At 46.3% G+C, this 11,764-nt stretch overlaps 1 protein-coding gene across 2 annotated transcripts in view; it reads left to right on the forward strand.

Annotated features, from left to right (window-relative positions):
- The first annotated feature begins 200 nt into the window (after positions 1-200).
- The window catches only part of KAT6B (lysine acetyltransferase 6B), a 201,310-nt gene continuing 189,746 nt past the window's right edge, over positions 201-11,764 (forward strand). The window contains exon 1 of one of the 2 annotated variants that reach the window (XM_042961103.1): positions 201-219. The gene's annotated coding sequence lies outside the window, so the exon portion shown is untranslated. Of the gene's footprint in view, positions 220-11,653; positions 11,762-11,764 lie in introns of those variants that run through there. The other variant, XM_042961102.1, reaches the window with a different exon arrangement.

Below are 11,764 nucleotides of genomic sequence, written 5' to 3' on the forward strand. Positions count from 1 at the left end.
CCTGGTGGGGCCAGGAATGCTCCAAAATCTCCATAGATTAGGGTTAATCATTTGCATGACACAATCTGAGCCACCCTGTTCTCAGTTGTTTTAGAAAGGGACTTTCCTTTTTCTCCCAGGCCTCTGAGAAGACAAGTTGAAGAAGGTCTTCTGAAGCTCACCCAGGCTCTGTGGGTGGGAGTGTGCCTGTCAGCCTGCTCAGTGGGGACCCAGAGCACAGTGAGTCTACAAGGGGCTGAGCTGGGGGTGAGGTGGGTGGGAGGCTGGGGGTGGATTTGTCAACTCATGTGTCCTTGAATGTTGAGGCTGCTGACTCTCTGAGGCTGGGATAATACTGTGAAAATTCGCTACATTTTGGTCACAATTTTGTCACGTGATTATTTCATGGCAGTGGCAGAAGTTGATAAAAATCGAGAATGTTTTCTTTGTGTTCTATGTAAATTTACCTGCAAGACCACAAGTTCTTGGCACTTAACTCAAGGTGGGACTAGTGTCACTGAACAAGTATCTTGTGGGTGCCCACTGGGGCTTCACAGGGTGAACTAGATGGTAGTTATTGTCCCTGCCCTGAAGGAGCTCCGAGAGAAGTCAGTGGGTGCGGTCAGTCGAGAGTGTTACAGCACAGAAAAAGCAATTGTTTAGAACCTAGACAATGTGCATTTTTAAAAAACAAGGTGAATGGCAAAATCGCCAAAAAAAGTTTTAAAATAAGTGATTTTTAAACTGGAGGAAAATCACATTTGTTTAAGTGTCAGCCAAAGTGGTAAAACAATGCAAAATAAATAAATAAATAAGACCCACTACCCGATAGAAACTGAGGCCAATGGTACTTGAGCCAACAATTCAGTGAAAAGGAAATACAAGTGGCTCTTAAACATATGAAAAGGTGTTCAACTTCACTCATGATAAGAGAAATGCAAATTGAAATTTCAATAGGATGCCACTTTCACCTTGACCAAGAATCAAAGGTTGATAATATTGTTGTGGAGAGCTGGGGAAATACCGAGAGTGTGCATTGGAGCCCCCTCCCTGTGGGGCAAGTTGGCCATAGCTTTCGAAATTTAAAATGTACATCCTTTGACCCAACAATTCCAATGCTAGACACTTACCCTGCAGACACGCTTAAAACTTGCAAAATGTCATACTATTAAGTGAAAAAAAAGCAAGATACAGAACAGTGCATATCATATGCTATCAACAGAGTTTATATATAAAACCATGTAGCTATACCATAATTTTCTTAACTTTTCCCCTAATGCTGGGTACATGGTTGGTTTCCATGATCTTATGATTATAAGCAATGCTAGATAGACATCTTTTGTGCATGAATTTTTCTTACATCTCATATTATTTCCTTGGGACAGTCCAGATTACTGGGCTAAAGAGAATTTATAACAACCATTGCAGCAACCATCACTATTTGTTAAGCAGCCTTTATTTTTTCTCTTCATCCTGACGACAGCCCTGTGAGGTAGGGAGGAGCAGCCCCACTTTCCTCATATTTGAGGAAAGGGATTTAAAAGAGGCAAAGTGACTTGTCCTAGAGCACACAGCAGTAAGGGTGGGTGGTGAGAACTCATATCTTGCTTGACTCCCAAGCCCCTGACTTAGAGCCCACTCCTCTGAGTGGAGTATTTTTAAGGCTCTCGATAAACATTGTCAAATTACTTTCCGGAAGTCTCACACCAGCTCCCAACTATCACTCCCAACTGAGTGCTAAATTTTGTCACACTTGGGCCAGTGTTAGGGATTCCATATTTTCATTTTGCTATTTTGGAAGGAAAAAAATATCGTCTCACAGGTCTTCGATAACTAGTGAATCTGAACATTTTTCATATATTTATTAGCTATTTGTGCTTTTTCTCTTTTGTTAAGTGTACACAGCTGACTATATATATTTTTAAATATGTAAAACTTTATTACAAATGTAACATGTCAATGGGGCACCTGGGTGACTCAACTCTTGCTTTCAGCTGAGCTCATGGTTTCACGGTTTGTGAGTTTGAGCCCAGGGTCCAGCTCTGCGCTGACAGTGTAGGGCCTGCTCGGCATTTGGTCTCTCTCTGCTCCTCCCGTGCTAGTTCTCTCTGTCTCTCAAAATAAATAAATAAACTTAAAAAAATGTAACATGTCAATTCTTATCTAGTCTCAGTTAAGACACCTGCTCAAATGGGCAAAAGCAGCAGGGAAGGCAACCAGATGGGTTCTGGCTCTGGAGATTCAAGTCCAGGAGGCTTGTGGCCACTGTGGGAGAAATCGGGCACATTCAGATTGAGACAGGTGGCAGCAAGGACTTGGGTGTGGTGTTTAAATAAACCCAACACTAGGATGTACCATCTATGTATTGCTTTCTGCTAAAGCAACAGATGATGGTGGTCTGGGGCCATCATCCCTGGAACGGCCTTTCTTTCTGATTGTTGATGTCAGGCTGGTAATGGCCTCACGACCCGCTGGCTGGAGCGTCCGGAAACAGACGCACATTTTCAGCGCAGAGTAAGCTCTTCCAGGAGCCAACCTGTCAGTTTCCAGAACCTTCTGCCTGATTTCCCCAGCCACTAGGGTCATGACCGGCCAGGAGAAGGAAGGCTGCCTGAGGGCTCCAGGACTGTGGAGGGTGCAGAGGCCACGCCAGGCCCGGACTCAGGCTCTGGTTCACTCTTTGCGCCAGGAAGGGAGCAGGTGCTTTGCTCAGGGAGGCAGGGGAGACGGTGGCCTGGAGGTGCGGGGTTCCGGGAGGCAGGCCCGCGGGGAAGTGAGGCCAAGACACCAGAAGTGGGGAGGGCTAGCAGGAGGCTTCTGTCAAAGCCCGCTTCTCACTGTGAGTTTTGTGCGCCTGACAGCGGCCCTTCAGCAAGGTGAATTCTTTCGGAAAGGGTCTCATTCACACACTGCCAAGACAGCCGCGACCTATTCTTGAATTCACACAAAAATTAAAAGCAAGACAACAGCCCGGCTGATTTAGCAACTTGCGGGATGCAGCTGGTGCTCCTTTGCACGCCGAAAAGGCTCGGCCTTCCGGCCCCCACCCCCGCCCCGGGGAGGTCTTGCTGGAGTTATTTCGTATCCTGCAGTTCCAGGCCGGATTGTGACAGCTGAGTGACTTAGCTGGCACCGTGGGATGCGGAATGACAAAGGCTCAGAGCATCGCCCGGTGGCGGGGGCTGGTGAGGGCTGGTGGGGGAGGGCACGGCGGGCACCCGGCTCTCGACGCTGCCTGGGGGAAGCCTTGGTGTCTTCCCCCCTTCCATCTGTCTCTGTAAAATGATTCTTGTAGGAATTAAGTGAGAGACTTTTCCAAACCAAAAAGTGGTTACTACGGTGTCCTTACAGCCTGGAAGTGGTTGGGCCTCAGGCTTCTTGAAGGCTTGGCCTTGGACGGTTCTTTTCTCTGCAGCTGCCAGCAGCGCCTCCCCTTTCTCTTTTCCATCCAGTGCCAGGGTTCCTTCCTTCTGCCCCAGAGACCATATTGCTCTCCCTGGCCTCCCTCCGTCGTGCCTGGAGGTCTGGCCGGTCTGGCCAAGGGCCTCGGGCCTAGGTGACTGGGAGAGGGCGGGGGTTCTCAGGGTTGCTCCTGGTCCACAGGTGCCCCCTGGACAGTATGAGGAGGGCAGGTTGCTCAGTACTTCCCCGGATCCTGAACAGCCCCAAGCACCCTCATGGGGCAGTGGCCTCAGGGGGCCAGGCTGAGTGTAAGGTTGAGCCAGGTGGGAATTCTGATCTCTTGCCAACTGCTGACTCAACACCTGGGGAGCCACAGTTTCTTTGTTTGTAAAATAGAAGTTAATAGTATTTGAAAAGGAATTTTGTGATGATGAAATGAGCCAATTCAGGGAAATCAGTGCTCTAAGTACTGCCCAAGTGCTAGCTATTATTAATAATATAGTTACACTGAGCACCCTAAAACCATGTTCAGCAAACATGCTGTCAGTCCACTTGAACATCCTAAGTTCCCACACTGTTTATCCTTAGAGGTTTCACGTGGAACCACAGAATTATACAACCCAACAACCAACATGAGCCCCCTTACTCCTTTAATTAACAGGAATAGCATGTGCTTCTAGCCACATTGCAAATCAGCTCCTAGGTCATTTGTCATTTTTTAGAGCTCCAAGACTAGGTTGAAGGGCTACAAAAAGGGTACTGAATGGATTGGGACAGAATTTCTTTCTCTTAATGTTTTATTTATTTTGGGGAGATAGAGAGACAGAGTGGGGGAGGGGCAGAGAGAGAGGGAGGCACAGAATCTGAAGCAGGCTCCAGATTCTGAGCTGTCAGCTCAGAGCCCAATGTGGGACTCGAACCCACAAAGCGCAGGATCATGACCTGGGCCGAAGTCAGACACTCAACCGATTGAGCCACCCAGGTCCCGCTTTTAATACCTTTTTTAATGTTTTATTCATTTTGGGGGGCAGAATTTCTTTCTCTTAAGAAGCAGCTGTATTCCCAAGGAATGTCCGTATTTCCAAAATCTCAACTTAAACCCTGGTAAGAAAGTTAATTATTTGGAAGCCAACAAAGTCACACTGAAGAGCTAAGGTTATTCTGACTTGCTTTTCTCCCCTGTTGGGGCAAAGCAGTAGATTCTAGCCTGAGAATGACATCATTGCTTCAGGCTTTTTCAGCTTTTATTCAGATGGAGAAACAAATCCACTTTTTAATTCTTTTGGTCTCAGCAATAGTTTTGCTAACTTACTATAGGGAGGTTCCAACATAACTTGATATATCTGGTGTTTCTGTCACAACCGTGGCTGGTGGGCAGTCAGCTGGGGTGTTTGGAGGAAAGGATAATTAGTGGGAAGGGAAGTGTTTTTACCTCGATGGCACAGTCACTGAGATGTATGTAAGAAAGGTATTTGTAAAGTATTGTGTTTTACGAATATATTAATTTAGGTTATGCAACCCTACTACCTGCTGTGGTAGACAAACTTCAACATCTCTTTGGCTTCACACAACAAAATTTGTTTCTCCTATTACATGTCAAAGCAAGTGGTGTGGGTAGGAAAAAGATTGGGGAGAATCTGCTCCATTCAGTCACTCAAGGGTCCAGGCTAATAGTGGCTCTGTCAGCTTGTAGCTCCTTATCTGGGACACATGACTTCTCGGATGCTTTGGAAGGGAAAGAGGGAGATGGAGAATTAACACCCTGATTCTTAACTTTCTTGACCCAGAAGAAATGCATACCACTTCTGCTCATTATCCATTGGCTGAAACTAGCCACATGGTTCTAACCTAATTGAAAGGAAGGCTGTGAAATGTAGGGGAGCACAGGGAATATCTGGTGAACATTAATCTCTCTGCCAGAGACTGGGATACTACAAACTACAAATCAACTGAACATGGAGTTACTTCAGGTCATTTGCTATGATTCAGGAAACAAAATCAGGAGCCGTTATAGACTGTTTACTAAAGGTTATCACTCAGTGTGTGGCATTACAATTGAAAGAAAACAAGAACTCAGTCCCAGCCAATAGATATGTGTCAAGTGACATCAGCCACTGAAGTGAGGCACATAAAGCGGATTAATAGGCCACAAACTCTAGAAGGGGGCAGTTAAAACTTTTGTGGGAATAGAGAGGAGTGCCTCAAAGTATGGAACTCTTGATCTTAGAAAATTAGAAGGAACTGGTTTCAATCTATGTATGTACGTATATATACAGTAGCAAAAAAAATTAGCAAATGTAGTATATGATAAATAAAACACACCCATTGGTCAAATGCTAAAATGTTAAAATGTTCAAAGATATTCCTCAACAAACATACATAAACTTAGAAAAAGTGGTTTTAGATTTGGTAACAGAAAGTACTGTTTTACAGTGGTTAGGAAATTATCCAAACTTCATATATTTAATGAATGCCCATGATGTGTAAAACACTGTATAAGAAATCTTTAAGCTTATGAAGTATATAGCCCAATTTATGAATTTTAGAAGACAGGCTTTAGATAAGCAGATAGATAACAGATTATTTTTTTAATGTTTATTTATTTAATTTTTTAAGGTTTATTCATTTTTCAGAGACAGAGACAGAGTGTGAGTGGGAAGGGGCAGAGAGAGAGGGAGACACAGAATCTGGAGTAGGCTCCAGGCTCTGAGCTGTCAGCCACAGAGCCCGATGTGGGACTCACGGACCTTGAGATCATGACCTGAGCTAAAGTTGGACACTTAACCAACTGAGCCACTCACGCATCCCAATGTTTATTTATTTTTGAGAGAGAGAGACAGGATGAGTGGGGAAGAGACAGAGAGAGAAGGGGACAGTTTCCAAAGTAGGCTCTGCTGCTGATAGCAGAGAGCCCAACGAGGGGCTGAAGTCTGATGCTTAACTGACTGAGCCACCCAGGAGCCCCAGATAACAGATTCTTAACCTCTATTTTACTCAGTATCATTTATTACCACCATGTTCAAGGCCAGTTGGGGAATATAAAGGTGAACCAAACCCAATCCCAACCTTTAAGGAGTTTATGGCTAAGTTTGTTATGATCAAGCTCAATCATGTTCTCCCACAAGCGGTTTGTTACTAATACCAGGAAGGGCATCAAGCTGGTAAAATGGCTCACCAGACTGATCTCCTTAGCCTTTTTTGGGGTGTTTTATGTTTGTTAACTGGAATGAGGGGAGGTTGACTGCTGGAAAGACTATGTTAGGCTCTTTGTAATTCCATTGAAAATTGGAATTTTTCTAGACATGGAATTATTATGATATATGCCTACCGTCTGATAGTCTCAACATTCTAGTATGTTCTAGTAAGTTACTTTTTACTACTCTAGTTTCCTTAGCGGAAAAAAAAATTTTTAACGTTTATTTATTTATTTATTTATTTAGAGAGGGTGGGGGAAGAGAGAAGGAAAGAGAACTGCAAGTAAGCAGGCTCTGCACTGTCAGTGAAGAACCTGATGCAGGGCTTAATCTCAAGAACCTGTTGAGATTCTTAATCTCAAGAACTGACAGAGTTGCCAGTTTCCCCCAAATTTCAAAATTGAAACAACTGGAGATCATTAAATTAACAGTTGGGTAGTTCAAATTTTCTTTGGGATAGCCTGATGCTAAAAACTGAATCCTTATTAAGACTCTCTTATGATTAGTGAAAAAAGGCCACCACACCTTTGAGTCTCAACAAAAAAAGATCCCTGAGAACTCTGTCCTCTCTAAAATTAGCAACATTTAGCTAATTTTGATATCTTTTACCATCCTCATTTCTTCAGAATTTCTCACTTGATGCTGAGGCATCCTGCTGGTTTGTATAAATCAATGGTTTTTTACTCTGATGGCACAGGGTACTTAAAAAAAACCTGAGGGGTGCTTGGCTGACTCAGTAGAGCAGGTGACTCTTAATCTCCAAGTCATGAGTTCAAGCCCCATGTTGGGTGTGGAGCCTGGAGTCATGAGTTCAAGCTCTATGTTGGGCGTGGAGCCTAATGCAACAAAAACAACACATATGAAAGAGACACCCCCCCCCCCCCATGAATGGGCCACACCTCCAGGTATATTTATTTAAGCAGCCTCAGGTGGTTAAGGCTGCTTAAGGTGGTTAAGCCCTAGGCTGGTTGAAAAATTCCTCAGGTGATTCTAATGTACACCCAGTCCTGGGAACCACAGGTATGTATGGATGGTGTTTCTTTATTAAGTACCGTTTATTGTCAGGTACAGGGCAGTTACACAAATGATCAAGCTGGTCTATGAAGTAGAAAAGCTAATTGAGGAAAACAGGAAGGCAAAATGTGACAAGAGAGTGTGATAAGCACTTTTATTTATTCCGTAGTTCAACAAATAATAACAGTGTACTTAACAAATGCCAGGGCTGGAGTAAAGGGTATGCTCAAAGTCCTATGGGCTACCTGCAAAGACCAGGAAAACTTCATAGAAGAGGCAGTAGCCAAGGAGGGATTGGGAGTAATCCTTCTTCAAGGTTTCCATCAGGTAAAGTAGGGAGGGCGGGTATGGCTGTAGAGGGAACAGTGTGTGCTGTGTATGGAGGAGTGTGTTGGGCTGGGAGAAGCTAGAGATGAGTGATAGGTTGTGTGCAGATGTACAAGCCTTAGAGGCAGATTAAAGAGTTTAGACCCAATCCAGAATGCATTTTAAAGACATTAAAGGCTTTTAAAGGATGCACAAATGGGGTATAGATACAGAACATCAGTATTTAGGCTATTCATACACAAAACTGTAGATTGAATTTGTTAGCCTATTTAAAACGATGATGTGACCTATCATCCCCAACCCCCTCTGCCCTTGACTGATATAGACATTGTGACCTTGTGGGGACAGTTTCTGGTCAATGATGAGAGAGGATTCCATGTGGCAGTGGGAAGTGGGATGCAGACCAATGCTTTTTAAGTGACTTACTGAAGTAAGTAGAATTCACCATGTACTGAAGTCTGGACAAATCAGTTCGGGTTCCCTGTTTGCTGCTTGCTTACCTAATTTCCTTCAGAAGGACTTGTTAGTACATCTGTAGATGTGATACCTCTTATCAGGCTGTTTGTCTGACTTGCCTCAGAGCTAGTAAACAAACCCAATAGATCAAACCCTCCAGGTTTCCTTCAGCTCCTGAAGCTCTTCTGCATTCTTTTTTTACCCTTACTTAGGACTCAAGGACAAATAGGCCAAACCATGGAATCATCCCAGTACTAGAGATATACTTAACCTGGTTAAGACATTCACGGAATAAACATTCCTTTTCAGCTGGGGAAGAAGAGGATTCAGCCTAGCCAGTGGTTCTCCAATTCAGTGATCATAAGCTTGAAGTCAAGTCATGGGCTAAAAATGTAGAGCTGGGAGCCCCACTTGACACCTACTGAATCAGAATCTCTGGGTAGGCCAAGGAAACTGTGTTTTAAGCACTCATTCCCAGATCATTTTGGTGCCAGTGATCTGTGAACCACACTGAGCAGTATAAATGTAGTTGTCAGTAATTCTGGCCTGAGGTGGCCACTGGCAGCTGTTTTGGGGGAGGGAGGAGTGGTTAAATGAGCCCCTGGATTCATAATCGTCCAGCACAGTCAGCTTGCGAATTTTGCAGGATGCTTGGTTTTCAGTTCAAGTTATTTCTAGGTTAACTTCTTAATTGAGCTGTTTAGCTCAGCAGAGGACTTGAGATACCACAGATAAGAGACAGGTTTAGGAGTAAGCATTAAGTATCTCTGGCTGTGTTTCTGTTATCCTTTCCAGTCCCACTTAACTGAAGAGCCAGGATTTCTCAAAGGACAAGTAACTTTAGAAAGAAGTATCAAGGGGAAAGCAACACATTCCCTTTCCTTGCCATGCCCGTTAGAGAACTATGTTTGTTAAGAAAAGAATCTCAAAAAACACATCAAGATGTTGGCTAAAGATGTTTCTTCTGTGTTTGCCAGCTCCTGGGGTTACAGGAGTACAAGTTTAGGCAAATAAGGCCCATTTCTCTCTAAAGGTGTCTCTTCTTGATGCACTGGAAATCCATGTGGCTAACTCATTAGTGATAGCAAGTGTTAGATGCTCATAAATCTCCCACAATTCATTGGCTGAAGACATCTTAAATGTGGACTTTTTGGCTTTTAGTGTCTTTGGTTGCTTCTTTAGCGAACTTCAGTTTGAGTGTACAGATTTGGGGTCTTGAAACTTGTTTTCAATTAAGACATGGTTTATTTTTATTGCTTGAGATAAAATGCAGTCTCGGGGACTCAAATCTAAGTTACAAAATAATGTGCATCTGGGCAGACCATAGGGGGAAAAAAAAGAACATAAAGGCTAACTTGTCTGCCAGGATTCTTAAGTTTACTTAGTAACTTCATGGAGAATAAAAACCCCAGCACCTGCATTATAAAAAGAGCACACCTTATAAATGTCCTACTCTTTGAAATACCTAAATGAACTAGGCTGAATTATGAACTAATGGCTTGTAAAAAATTCACCTTGAGCCAGCTACTGAAGATACTAAATAAGAGATAAAGGCTGAGGAAACCCAACACGCTGTTTGTTTGTTTTATCAGTAATGTAGCTCAAAAGTAGCCAAGCCAGTGGTGGATGGGGAACTTTCCCTGTGTTTTGTTTCCCTGAGCTGAGCCTGCAAATGCCAAGATTTAATCTAAAGAGGTTTGTATTTTAAAAACTAACAACCAAGTAATAAAACACCTATAAAAGGGGTTTATAATGGAACTGGTGACAGTTTTGAGTGTAGTATTACAACTCTTCTGCTCCCCTCTCCCTTTTTCTATTCTTTCATCCAACTCCGTGCCCTTTGTCTTAGCTCCTTTCTCACCTTGTTGTCAAGAAGCATGTAAGTAGGGGCAGCTCACACCCCAGAGGTGCAAGCATCTTTAAAAAGTGAAGTCTGTATTGTGCTCTGCATTTGATGACAGGGTTGTGCTGCTTGTTTTGTCTGAGATAAGTTGCTCTAACAAAGTACCTACCTAGTTTGCACAGTGGTTTTGAATGGGAAGTTGGAGATGCTGCTGCGGTGTCAGTGGCATGAGGATGTTGGGAGTCAACCAGGGCAGGAGGCCCGGGGCCTCTCCCTGGCACCCTGCCTCACCCTGCCAGAGCCCAAGATCTGCCTGACTCAAGGGACAGACTTCAGTCAACAGGTGGTTTTCCACCCAGGCCATCAAGCCTGAAACTTGGTTCTTTTACAAAGCCAAAGTTCTCCCCCTCCGGAAGAAATGGCGCCTCAGAAGGGAAACTTCATACTCAAACTCTGTAGGAGCCATTTCTCGAGGCTACTTTTCCTATTTTCCGAAGTCGCCCCTGCCAGCATCCCATCCATCCTCAGGAATAGCGAGGGACGGTCTTTTCAGTCTGGAGGGCGCTGGGAGGCACGAGGGCAGCGTGAGAGTGGCCTCGCCTGGGCGGCCAGAGGAGCCCCGGCCTCCCTCGTGTGGGCCTCAGGAACTCGGGGGGCCCAGGGGAAGCCTGGAAAACCGAACTTAGCCATCAGCCTTCGTTCGAACGCTGGCTAGAGGGGGAAGGGCCCCCCAGCGGTCTTTCCCCGACTCCCCCCCGCCCCCAGCACCTCTGCCATCCCTCTGCACCGCCTAAGAAAGCACTCAAAACGCAGCTGAGCTCTACAGCTCATCTCAGGCTGGGAGAGGGCATCTTGAGGGGGCAGTTTCCCCCTCCAGCCCACGTCTGACATCCCCACTCCCACCCAAGGATGCTGCCGCCGTGCCCTGTCCGCGGTCGCTGAATGTCACTGCTCCCTCTTCCTCCTGATCAGGGTAGACACAGCTCCCGAGGCATCTCCCACCCCAAAACTGCCGCGATCACCCGAGGGTGTAAGGCCCGGGCGGAGGACGAAGTTTGGGGCCCACAGCAGCGGGAGGGGGGACGCGTTGGCGAGGACCGCACCTCTTAGTCCCAGCCCTGGCGGGCACACTCCCCGCCCCAAACGGCCCAGGCTTCCCCATCCTCCCGCGGACACCGGCATCCCCGCCCTCCCCCGAGGGCGGCGAGCGGAGCCCCCCAGGGCGGAGGCAGGTACCCCCGGGGCGGGGACTGGGGCGGGCGGGGTCCAGGCTGCGCCCCCGGCCGGGCCGGGCGGGCTAGCTGGCGGCGCGGGGGGAGCGGGGCTGGGCGGCGCTGCCTCGGGCTCTGTGCGCTGCAGCCCGGAGCCGAGGAGGAGGAGGCGGAGGAGGAGAAGGAGGCGGCGGCGGTGGGTCCCGGGCGGGGGGAGCGCGGCGCTGCGGACCCGGGCGGCTGGCAAAGGACGAGGCGGAGGCTGAGGAAGGCAGCGGGGAGACCCGGGCTGCAGCAACAAAGGGCAGCAAGCGATTGGCCGGGCTGCAGGCGAGGTT

Source organism: Panthera tigris, chromosome D2, assembly GCF_018350195.1.
Source record: "Panthera tigris isolate Pti1 chromosome D2, P.tigris_Pti1_mat1.1, whole genome shotgun sequence".
NCBI classification, from domain to species: Eukaryota; Metazoa; Chordata; class Mammalia; order Carnivora; family Felidae; genus Panthera; species Panthera tigris.